This window comes from Alligator mississippiensis, chromosome 14 (assembly GCF_030867095.1).
Source record: "Alligator mississippiensis isolate rAllMis1 chromosome 14, rAllMis1, whole genome shotgun sequence".
Classification (NCBI taxonomy): Eukaryota; Metazoa; Chordata; order Crocodylia; family Alligatoridae; genus Alligator; species Alligator mississippiensis.
Window position 1 is genome coordinate 34,699,437 of NC_081837.1, and position 12,879 is coordinate 34,712,315.

Genomic DNA, 12,879 nt, shown 5'->3' on the forward strand with positions numbered 1-12,879 from the left:
AGCCTCTGACAAAAGGTGCAAAAGTTTACACAGTGATAAGAGAGAAAACAATAGCAATAAGCAATGGCAGTGACTGTTGAGATTTTGACACATCTCTTATAAAAATAATTGGAAGATATTATGTTTAAACTTCTCAAATGCTTTGGAAAAAAAAATAGGCTGGGATCATGTGACCCCAGTGCTCTTTCTTGCCTAGGGCAGGGGGTCGGACTTGATGATCTACTGTGGTCCCTTCTGACCCTAACATCTATGAAATCTATAAGCAGAATCAGTCAGTCTGTCTATGGCTGTACCCTGCCACTGTTATACCTGCCGTCCACCTCTCCCTCTCTCCTTCTTGGCTCCCTTAAATAATATATTTATTGAAATGAAACTTTTAGGAGGGCTAGATCCTGTGAAATGCATAGATTGAGCCTGTTTTGGGCCAGGATTGCTTTTATGTTCTGTACTTGTACAGTGCCTGGCACATTGGGGCTCCCAGAAGCTACTGCACTACAATCCAGTGACTACTGCTACAACTAGAAATGTTGGGCAGGTGGTATAAATTGACCCAGTGCCACTGACTTCAGCGCACCTGTGAGAGTTAGCAATCCTTGAAGATCTCACCCAACCAGAGTAGCCAGCTCCTGCTACTTCTCTGAAATATTCTGTAACTTCCAAGATTATGATCCCAATGACACATGATGTGTAGCCAGTACATGGAGCCTGGGATAGGGGCTCTTCAAGCTAAATCCTGAGGATTAAAGAAAAGAAATAAAAGCCCAAACTTCAGACTTGCTACAGAGCACTGTTGAGATGTGAGGGCATGGCACTTCGGGTGTTGCGTTCGTGCTGAAGGTGGCCTTGGTTATAAGTGGGGCCTGGTCTTCAGACTGGGGAAGCAAAGACAGCCAGATGTGATACTCTGCTGAGTGCTGTTGCAAAGGGGTATGTCTTCCCCACACTAGTCAGGTGGGGTGTTTCATTCATTCACCCTTTGCTTTTGCCTGAACACTGTGAGTAGAGAGCTCGGCCTGCCGGCAGGGCTCATAACAGCTATAGCTTTGCCACCATCAGCAGAAGTTGCATACTTCTGTTCCATGCCAAAGGGGACTGAGCTAATTAGGATGAAACTGAATTTGCGCTCATCAGCTCACGGTGAGCTGAGCACTACCTGGATAAGACGGTCATTTTGTGTTTGATGGATTCCCATTTCCTGCTTTTTGAAGACAACGCATGAAATTGGTTTCAGTTTTTCAAAACTACCAAGAAAACAATTGGAGCAGTGACCATGGAGTGCAAAGACATGTAGGAAGACTATTGGGAGTGGTGATGTTAGACCAGATGGGTAACAGTAAGAGAACATGCTGCTTGCAGACATGGGTGGGGGAGTGGGGATCAAAATAGTGCTTTACTTTCAACCTGGTGTGCTCCTGTACTGAGCCCAACACATGCCCAAAAGAAGCATTATATGAGCCGCACCTAGCTTTTCCAACATCTGTATAGATTGGGGGCTTTAGTGGGGGCTTTTCTGTGCTTTTATCTAATTAATAGCTGATTGAATGAGTTTTAGGTAAGTGCCCAAAAACCCCGCTGAAGCACCCGATCTATACAGACGCTGCGGACCCAGGTTGAAGTAACATGCTGCTGCTTCCAGTAAAGCGTGGTTTGTTCTTTTTCCCCCCATGTCTATCAGTGCCCTGTATGTCGGTGTTCAGATCATCATGCCGGATAGACTTCTCTTTCATTTCATTTTGCAAGAGTGCCCAGCGCCAGTGAGAATCGGAGCCTGACTGGGCTAAGCTCTGCAAAGTCAGTTGGTCTAGACACAAACAGAAGGACATAACACATTTAGGTCCGGATTAATTTGTGTGGCACTAAGTAAACTAGACCAATTTAGAATAAGGTTGCCAACTCTGTTTGAATCTATTCCTGGGGGTTTCTGGGACACCAACATGCCTGTGACACACGGACTCAAATGTGCCCATGTGTATATTGGTTGTGGATTACGGTGCTTCGACTTCACATCAGGAAGGCAAATGTACATTACTATTACATTTTAAAAACCCACTAGACTACTGTATAGATTGGATTCAACATTTAATATTTATTTTAATGAATGCCCTATCATTTATCTCCTGGGTGACTCTCAGCAGTCTCCTTGGAGACTTGTATCTAATTCCTGGAGGGTTGGCAATCCTCAGAGACCATTTTTGGTTGTTTGCTTCTCAAACTGAAGGCCCAATGGGACTGTCATGACCAATTCAGCTGATATAATGGAGCAGAGAACTCAGCTCCTGTATCGGGTGTAATCATTTCAAGCTAGAGCTATTTAAATTGGTACGTTTCTGTTTCTAAACTGAGCCTTTTATAAGAAGCCACAATCCCTACCCTAAGCTCCTAAAACACAGAAGAGCCAAGCACATTGGGGTCCTTATCCACACATAAGTTAGACAGAGGTCTCATAGAGACTGTCTAAAGTTACTTGATCCAGCCTGGGGGTGATCTCTTAGGACCCCTTTTAACCGGGCATTGCTGTGATTCTGTGATGGGGGCTCCAAGGCACTTCCCGATACAAACACAAGACTAAGAACGGTGGTTCTGGCTCCTTTCTGATCCTGGGTTGGAGAGTGGTGTATGCGCAGCGCCACACTGGTCTGGGTTCTGGAGTCCTGGTCCAGGCTGAGATGGACATCAGCTAGGAGGAGGAGGAGGCTAGGAATGGGAAGATACTGCTTGGACAGGAACAGCAGCCTGAGGACCAGCTGCTCTGTGATTTTGGAGATCCGCCAGTGACATCTAGCGGCAGAAAGAGAGCCCGGGACTGCGGATGAAATGCAATGTGTGGAATTTCAAGGCGCGGAGCCAACATCTGACTGTGTGCATTTGGATGCATCGCGTTTCCCTTGCACCAGGCCTGAATTTGGCCCTCATCACTCCAAATTGGCACCTCCAGCCTGTCAACACTTCAGCAGGCAGATCATTGCATTCACATGACTGGTTCCACTGAGTCCCAAGGGGCTCTTCTCTTGCATAAAGTGACTGACCACCAGAGCACAAACCTTTGTCATTTGAACCAAATTGCTCCTGGACAGAGCTTGAGGTTAAAGCTCTTAAGTGGATGAGCTGCTAGAAGGGGAAAAAGGATCAAATTGTAGTGGTGACGTGCCATGCTGTCCTTTGTTCCTGGAGGTGTTGGAGAGAAGGGGGTTAGGGACACAGCCAGCTTTCTCTCCTGGCTTGTACTGCTGTGAGAGCAGCTTTTAGTGGTGGGAGAGTTTCCTTAGGAGGAGCTTTAGGGGGGATGGTCTGAACAGGGGCATGCTCCAGAAATCATGAGATTGGCCCTGTCAGGAGAGCAACAATGTGCTCTGGTTTGAGTTCTCTTTCCCCGCCTTCTGGTTTGGTGCCTTTTAGGAGGCATACTTGCAATTCCCCCCCTCCCAGTGAGGCGCTGACAATTTTCCTGGCCTAATTAATGCAAGCTGAGAGCCTTGGCCGATCACATGACTCCAGGAGGTGGAGCTTCAAGAGGAATGCCACATATTGGAGACCTAATGAGAAGAGTTGGCAACAATGACCCTTCTCTTTATGGGCTTGGTCCATAGCCCAGTGGTATCAAGGCAGTGTCTATTGATGTCAGTAGAAGCCATTCTTTTCTTTAGGGCAGGGTTTTTGAAGGACTCTTGGGAGTTCAGCGTCCAAAGCCCATGGCAGATAGGGACCTAATTCACTTGGGCTCCTTGGGTCAGTTTCTGTCTCATGCCCTCCCTTTTCTTGTTTGCACAGGGCAATTACTTGCTGTTCCTGTCACATAATTAACTTTTGACAATCTCCATTAGCAGGTTTGTCAATCCTCAGAATATATTTGTCCATGAACTCATGAATGTCTTCCCAGGGACTGCTCATAAAGTATCTTCAGCCTAGGCAGGTGGGTGCATGTGGGCCACAAATTTCCCCATGCCCTGTTGTTTCCTCACACTTCCCTTCTGCTCTGGGCTGAGAGTTGACCCCTGCTACAAGCTGCCAAGCTGCTGTCTGAGGCTGTGGCTTAGCTTGCAACCTGCAATGGGTGGGTCTGTGCTGGGCATTTTGCTGACCCCACTCCCATGAGGTTGGAAGGAAGGTGCAAGGCCAAGGTCCTGGGTCGCACTACATCCCCAACCAGCCAACAGCAAATAGCTGTCATGTCACATGTCACAGAGAAGTGCACCTCAAGGGCTGTGAAATGGAGCAACTCCTCTTCCCCAGCCAATGGGTGGTGATATCCCCTCCCATCCCTTTTTCCAAATGCCTCACGCTGGGTTACATAGCTGCACATGAATGGATGAGGTAGACCCTCATCTGGCATCTGCCGGCATTGTCCCATCAAGCCAGCATTGACTTCCACCAGTGGCCTCTCCTGGACAGCTTTGAGGCTGACAGCGTATGGCTTTACCCAGCCTGACAGCTAGGAGAGTTACAGCCAAACACTGCGGGGCCAGATCCTCTGTTGGTACAAATCAGCAAGGAGTTCAGTGCTGATTTACCGGCCCATTGTCTGTATCCGGCTGGAATCCACGCTTGCGCAGAAAGCCAGCCCGCAGCCTAAGCAATGCTTTAACTCCTCCTTAGTTTGGACACTCCCATAACGCCACCACCACCAGCAACATGCACATCTCAACTCTCATTAATACGAATTTTAGCTCTCCTTGACTCATAGAAAAGCAGGGCTGGAAGGGAACTCTTCCCCCTGCTTGAGGCAGGATCATCTCTTTCCAAACTATCCCATACAAGTCCTTGACTGCGAGTTATATTTCAGCACCAGGAGGCCAATAAAAAAGCCCTCACATTTACTGCTTATTACATCCTCTTATTTCTAAGCCCATACCAAGATTTTGGGGGGGCCTGGTTTATCACTGTTTGAGCATATATAGTTGTCAGCACTGCAGTCCCAGACCATGTACTGTTTTAGACACAGAACAAAAAGCCTCGCTGCTCTTGACTGCGGCACAGTCTCAGATACTCTGGTGCTGCTTTCTCATGTAGACAGGGAAGCAGACAGCCCTGAGGTAGGAGCCCAGCTGTGAGTGATTAGCAGGCAGTTAAAAGCCCAAAGGGAGTAAAAACAGGTAGCTTGAGCTGGGATGGAGTAGTTTGCTGGCTGGAAGTGGACTGAAACCTAGAAGAGCTTGCATCTAGGAAAGATTAGAACTGAAGGGCCTTCTGCTGCCTGGGAAAAGGCTGAAGGTTTGCTTTATTTGTTTGTTTGGGCCAAGGATTATTATTTTGTGTGTTAAGGGCTGGGAGTAAAGCCAAGAAGCGGGGCTGCAGGCACACAAGCCCACTTGCAGATAAAGACTCATAAGGGGGCCAAGCCTGCCTAAACAGCAGCAGGTGCACCAACCTACTTAGGTTTTTTGCTTCTTTTTATCTGAAACTTAAGTGAAACAGGAGATAATGAAGAGATTGTTTCCCCAAGGTGCATGTATGTATTGAAATAGTTTTCCACGCTAAATGGCAATTGCTTTATTGTTACATTTGCTGTAAAACTTAGAGATAATTATATGGTAAAAGAGTGTATAGAAAGTTACCCCATTATTCCATAAACTAGTTACTCAAACTCCAGGTCCTGAATATATATGCATCCATTATTGCAGCCATGAAAATAAGAGAGAACCTTAGATAATTCAGTCTCCTGAAGACAGCTGCCCAGCCACGGGACCGGTTCAACTCGTGCACACTTAAGAGTAAGGAAGCTGGGCCTGATTCTTATTTTATTCTCTTATAAAATAAGTGAAGCCAATAGTTAACTGCACAGGAAACTACTTTGCAATCTGAATCGGGTACCACATGTATGAAATACCCAGGCCTTCCTGCTGCCTTGATTGCTTTCTGCATGCACCTTAAAGCTAGGAATAGAAAGGCAGATAGGATTTGTTCTTTTAACTCCTGCTTTTAACGAGCAGTGACACAACAACCGGGATTTACCTTCATGGTGGTACTTCTTCTATGCCACTCTGTCTGTCTCATCTCACTTCTACAAATGGCAATGATTTACACATAGTAAGGTCAGGATTAGGTCTTTACTCAAGTTTCATCAGTCTTTCCTCATTCAATTCCACCCAACCCCTTTCTCTTTCTAAACAAAAGATCAACTTGAGTAAGGCCCTTGGGGGTTTGATCTATTACTGTACTGCTCAGTGCTTGCCACCAGTGAAGGCTGCACTCTCCATTTGGGATGTGAGCATCAGTGGGTGTAAATCAGTATAACTCTACTGGAGTCAATAGAGCCTACTTACACCAGCTGAGGATCTGGCCCATCATTCAAGAGAAAAATGCAAAAGCCAAGATTACCTGGGGTGGAGTCCTGTTGGACAGGCTGTCACCTGGCTTGGAGAGCTCCCACAGCTGGCCACTGGCTAGAGTGCAGTGTTTGGGCGCCTCAACTTCTGCTGCACACAGCCCTTCTCTAGAGCATGTGAAGTCGTGATCCCTAGGCTTCTGTCTAGCTGCAACTGTCCCTATCCTTCCAGCCATAGCATACGGCATGGGGCCAATTGCACCTTCAGCATCTTGGCCTTGGTGCTGCACTGGTGTCGGCTGCAGCTGTGCCCTGAGCTTTGCAGAGAGGCACTCAGACAGCCTGGCTGCAGTAGCTCATCCAGAGTAGGTGCTGACTTGTTCTCATTGTGCCAGATGGCAAGAAGGTAACAGCAGCCTGATGCAAATCCCCTCCCATGTGTACAGCCTGTGAATATATCAGCTGTAGCTAGTTCAGGCTGGCAGCATGTGACTAACTGGATGAAGCATTCAAAATCTCCTGATGAGAAGCACAAGAGAAAGGTAATTCTTATTCCTAGTATGTATAGTGTTCATCTTGTGCTTCAAGATCTTGGAAGAAAACCAGCAGTGTCCAGTTGTGCCCATATACCTACCTGGTGGGGAGGCAGACTTGCTTCGCTCCTGTTACTAGATCAGGCTGGCTACATTTGCTGATCTCTTGCTTTCATTTGCTGATTTTTTTTTTTTTCTCTTTTTCTTTTTTTTTTTTTCTTAGGATTCTGAGTGAATTAAAGTAGGTCGCCTGAGAACCACATCCCTCCTGACTGGCAGAGCGATTGCCGCAGGAACAGAGCAAGCAGCATGAGGGTGATGAAAGGGGGTGGAGAAGAGAATCTAAATCTGTGAATGGTCTAGATAAGCTGGTGGGCCAAATGCTGCATAGAAGGTGGTGGATGCTTTGCTGTTCGCAGCACTTTATCCAGTGAAAGGACAGGTAGTACAAGGTGGGCAGGGGCCTGTGTTTCATCACTGCAACCCTGCAGAGCATCTCAAACATGCAACAGAATTGGGTTCAGCTGGAAATTTGGGTCCAAAACCTCTCAAAGATAGGTTGGGGTGGATTTCCACCCTGCGCACGTGTGCACACACACGAGCCAGCCTTTCCACCTAACTCTTAGCCATACATACAAATGCAGAATGTAAATCTTGGATCCTACCCTGATGGCATCCATACCCTGATCCTACCCTGATGGCATGTGGTTTGAGGATGGATAGGGAGAGGGATCCTAAATCCTCCAGTATGTTTTCAGTGTATGAAGCAGACAGCTGTGTCCAGTACCTAAGGAATACCAGAGCAATTTTTTCCCCCTCCCAGTTGCAGTATTACTGCCTTCTGAAAAAAATGCTCTGCAGCTGACAGATTAACTTCATCTCTTCAGGAAGTCTAATATTTAATGCAAATTGAGGGTGGAGCACCATTTCCCTTGGCCTTGAAAAATGAAGGGTTAGGAAAGTACCAATTGGATGCGAGGACTGATGAACTAACTACCACTTACGTAGTCATAGCCTGTATATAAAGAAGGGTATTTGCAGCAGCCTCCTCTAGAAGACTGCTATCCCTGGGGCAGAACTTAACAGTTGTTTAACAGGGTGTTGCAAAGATCCAGAGCAGTTCAGCATGGGAAATGAAGGAGAATTGCATATGCAGCTGAAATGGGAGTACATTCATTCATGGCTGCCTGTTACCCTGTGTCTGAATGCAGCAGCCCAGATGGAAGGGAGAAAGGCAAAATAGACTTAGCCAAAATTGAAATTTGGCCACAAATTGAGAGTTAATACCCAGATCTTAGTGGAAAATGCCATGAGATCTTTACTGACCACTAATGACCAAGGCCAGATGTACACCACATCTGGGGATTACTGCTAGTATGATGCAAACACTGCAAAAATGTATCCATTAAAACTTTGTGAGGAGTAGACCGGGACATTCAAGCTTATTTATGAATGTTCACTTGGATAAAACTTAATGTATGATAGTATTTACAACAGGCTTGCCTTCTGGCAGGCTTGCTTGTGCAAACTGAAGCATTTGGAGACAAGTGCATGCTAGAGACCACAGTTTACACCACAAGTGATCAAAGTGAAGGTTATCTAGTCTGGGAGCAGAAACCGTATCAGGTAATCTCAATGAACAATCACAGGAGGAATAGCCATAAGGCTGAAGTTTGAGTAAAGCATATAGTTAGGATCTGTAGAGAAAAATCAGCAGAAAGCCATGTTGCTGGCTCCACAAACCTGTTGGGTCCTACTCAATGTGCATTAGCTGCTGCATGCTTATTCAAACTACAAGTATACACTCAGCGTAGCCTCTTCACATCATCAACCAGGTGACTGAACTGGCTGACAGCAGAGCTAATGCCGGGTTAAATGCCAATCCAAAGTGCATTTCTATTTTACTCTTCTTGTACACTAGATGCATTTACATCAAGCCTGCATTGCATGTTACAACTTGCTATTTAATGATCTTTTCAATTAGCCTTTCTGTGTCTATCTAACCCAGTCTTGGTTGTATTATTCTACATGCTTTCCTCATGATCAATCACGTTTGCCTGTGTGCCTTTGCAACTTATTGATTAATGAGCTTACTCAGTTACAGTATCCCCTGTATCCCCTGCATGTATTGTTTCAGGGTTGGTCCTACCATCCTATGTGCTTTATCTACTCTGGCAGTTCATGAAAAGCCCTGAGATTGGGATCTGTTATTCCACCAAATGTTCTGCTGCCTTTTTGCACAACTTTCACCATCCAGGCTTTTAACTCTTCTTGGTCTGCCTTATGGCCTACAACCACAAAACCCAAGTAAAATGATATTGGTCACTATGAACAGCCAAACCAAATCCTTAGTAAATAATAATAATAATTGTACTGTGGTAGCCCCTACAGACCTTGACCAACATCAAGTGCCCATGGGCTAAGCTCTGTACAAATGCACAGGGACCTGGCCATGGTCATACAGAGAAGGGTTGCCCTTGACCCATCCTTGCCTTCTCCCCAAGTTGTAGCTAGAGTAGCAACTATAGAGGCCATTGAATTGCAGGCAAAGGGCTGTTCTGTAATATGCATGCATTCTTTCTGGAACAAGGTACAAGTCTTATGCCTAGTCCAGTGTAGTTGGGTGTATTGGCTGGTTGCCTGGCATATGTCGGCTATACTCGGGTACTGGGCATTTATGCTTGAAGTCTGTATATTTGTGCTTGACGGCATCTTTTTGGCAAAAACGTTTTTCCAGGCAGCCCAGTGATTCTTGCACTTCCCCGTAGTTCAATACATGCCAGGCAACTGCTTATACCATCTATTCCATTAGGCAAGCTAACTTTCTGCCCCAGAATATATGCGAGTGCTGAAAATTAAGTGGGTTGCTGTCAAAGCAATAACTTTGCATGGGAGAATCTGATCGTTCAGGGAATGGGTAAGCGAGAGCAGGGAGCTGAGGAGTTGCCTTTGGCATAAGGGGTGAGCACAGGACTGCAGCAGTACAAATAATGGGAAGAAGAGCTGGTGGGCAAGTGGTATGCTAACAATCCTATGGAACAGGTAGGAGAGGATGAGATACAAAGGGTTGAAGGAATCTGTGTGTGATGAGGAAGGACTGTCTGGTGCTGAAGGTGATGGGCAGCATCAACACATCTGTACTATTTCCACCTTTACTTTGGCTTCAGCGTATAAGTTAGGCCTAGTCACTTGGGTTGGGATTTTCAAAATGTGTTGGAGTTCAGCACCCAACTCCTTTAAAGCCCCATCCATGAACATGGGATAACTGTCCTTTCTATGTGTGCCTTGTCTACTTGGATCAAAAGGTATTTGGAACAGGCACTGCATTGTCCTTGTTTTGTCCTTGCATTTAAATCCTTTATCAATAACACTGATGCCAAAGAATAAGTAATTGCTGGGGGAGAGAAGGGTGCTTTCGTTCTTCTCTATGCAGCTCTCCGGGTGCTTTCATTCTTGTGATGCACATTGCACATTCCCTGCAGATTTAACTGCCACATTCAGGTTGCAGATGCCCAGGGCTGAGGACACAGTTGAGGTGCACATAGTATGGGGCAGAGAGACGGTTTCCACCTTCCCTCAATTCTGGGAAAAGAAGTATGGATCCTGAGAGGGCTCGGATAACTTGCGATCACATTTGGAGCTAGCTTATGAATCCAGGCCTGCAAAACAGCCCCTCACTACTTCCACAGCTCCTCTACCTTGCATAGCTCAAGACCCAGATTCAGGCAGACCACTTGGCACCCAGGGGAGAAACCATCAGTCATTGACTCTTTTTGTACTTGTCCTGTGTGGGAGGGAAGAGCCTTTTAAGAACATGTGTTCTCAGAAATGGGCAGTAAGACAACTGATCCTGCTGGAATCAGATCCCTGCACTATGCTCCTCCAGCAGCATTTGGGTTGGCAATAGTCCCATGCTGTTGTCCGGCTCAGCTCAGAGAAGGGGGCCCGATTGCCAACGCTGTTGGATCATTTGGCATAGCTTCTCTAGCTGTCCCTCCATGTGTGCTTATGAGAGAGCCTTCCTTACTGCAAACTGGCTGCTAGCTGATGGGAGCTCTTGCCATAAATGTGACCAGAACTGCAACGCACATGGACTCCAACCAGCTCATGACAAATGTCTCTAGCAACTTGCCTCCTTTTTCCTCTCTTTGTCCTCTCTCACTTCTATTTACATTATCTTCCCCTTCATTAGCTTTCCCTGTTCCATACCTGTCATGCCTCCTTTTCTATCTTTTCTTGGTCCTGTCCTCGGCCATGTCCTATTCTGTGCAGAGGTCTGTTCAAACCTACCTGTTGCTTTGCCAGCAAAGGGCTACTGCCCATCCTGCATTGCCAGCTTAGACTTTGAACAGTTTTCCAGCAGGGCTGTAAATGACCCTTAAAGAGGCTGGAACAGGAGGCGTTTCAAGGGAAGGTTAACGGGTTGGTGAAATCGCCTGCTCCCACCCTCTCCCATTTCTTCTGCCTCATTAGGGTGATCAAAGCCAGCCTGTGCCACCCTTCCCAGCCATCACAATTGCTGCTTCCCTCCACCTGATTGTGTCCAGATGATACATTTCCTGGTAAGGGTGGTCCGGTCCAAGCCAGGGAGCATTCACGTTTGACAGGAGTGCAGCTCCCCTTGATCTAAAGTGAACTCCCTTCCCTTCCTGTTCTCTGTGCTCTGCAATACTGACTGTTGTTGTTGTTGTTTCATTGTTTTTTAATTTAAAAAAATAAAATTAAAGATGATTTTTCATGCTCCAAGCCAAATCAATTCCAAATATGTGAGTCAGTCAACTGCTCTGACTACCCGGCCCTCCCCATGCTGGGAGACCAGAGCAGCTAAATCCGTATATAGATGCACACATGCAGCCCTCTATCAAAGGTGGTCAAGCAGTGAGGAAACTCTGGGCCTGAATCTCTATCAACAAGGGAGGCCATCATAAAGCTCCCTTGCTCCTCCCATTTCGGCTGGTCTCGCATGCTGGTGGTCTCGCTAAGGAGCTTCTCCATTGGTAAAGCTCAGCCAGAACCTGGGCAGATAGTCTCTCCTGCCAAGCTACCTGTTGTACAATGGCTGAGGCTTGTCAATACGTATAGAAAGGCTCTGAAATAGCCCCCTTTGAGTAGAGGAGGCTTGTGGCCAGGCAGATGATAGCTGTTCAGACAACCATCTACTCATGAGGATGGGGCCCTTTCAGAAAAGACTTGCTACTGCCTCCTTGATTATTTGTAAGGTCCTGGGTGGGGATTAGACCTCAGTCAGAAGGGGAAAACACCCTGCTTCTGGCTGCATGGAATTGGGGATGATTCAAATAGTTGTTGCTTAAGCCAGTAAAGAGCTCCTTCTGGTTTAGCTTGGGTCCCTGCAGTAAAGAAGACTATTAAAGGTCTCGATTGTCCCCATTTAGGACCCAGGCACAAAGACAGGCTGGAACAAAGGAGTGACTTTTCCTTCTATGGATGCACCAGGGGGAAATGCAGCCCTTGCAAAGGAGCAGGGAGAGGTGAGGCTTTGGCCATTTGATAGGACATCACAGGGAGCTACAGAGATGCCTGATCACTCGAGCATCGTGTCTGGGCATGGATCCACTACCCGTCATTTAAGAGTTTCTGGGGAGGGACACAGCAGCAGGTCCACATGGTGACCGCAGTGAAGGCTAGGATCTGACGATGAACCCAAAGGGGAAATGCAGGCAGGTAGGGCATAGTTGGGATCTGGCTGAGACTATAGGATTGTTGAGAGTGAGCTCTTCTCTTGTGGGAAAGTGCCACCAGACCATTAATATAACATATGGCCAGGAAGGGCTTTGTTCTACACTGCAGCAACATGAGGGCACCACCTGCACCCTGGCACTGTCGAGCACCAACCCAGGGCAGTGGTTCAGTATGAAGCCATTGGCAGAGCACCAGCTAGTGCATGATCCCTTATAGCACAAGGGTACAGTTGGGGGTCTCCCACTGCAGGTGACCCTGACCAACTTGAGAGCCACCTCAGTAGTGCCTGCCCCAGACCGCTGCTTAGGGCTCTGTATGGACTGGCTTTGTGGGGCTCAGTTGACTTAGCAGTCAGAGATCTGACTCGAAGCTCCCTTGGAGTGA

The 12,879-nt window shown here is 46.9% G+C and overlaps 1 long non-coding RNA gene across 1 annotated transcript; it reads left to right on the forward strand.

The window, feature by feature from the left end:
* The first annotated feature begins 5,107 nt into the window (after window positions 1–5,107).
* LOC132244812 (uncharacterized) lies at window positions 5,108–11,470 on the forward strand. The gene is made up of 3 exons (XR_009456586.1): window positions 5,108–5,208; window positions 5,619–5,708; window positions 7,019–11,470. It is a non-coding gene; the product is annotated as an uncharacterized LOC132244812 (long non-coding RNA).
* Window positions 11,471–12,879: the final 1,409 nt, after the last annotated feature.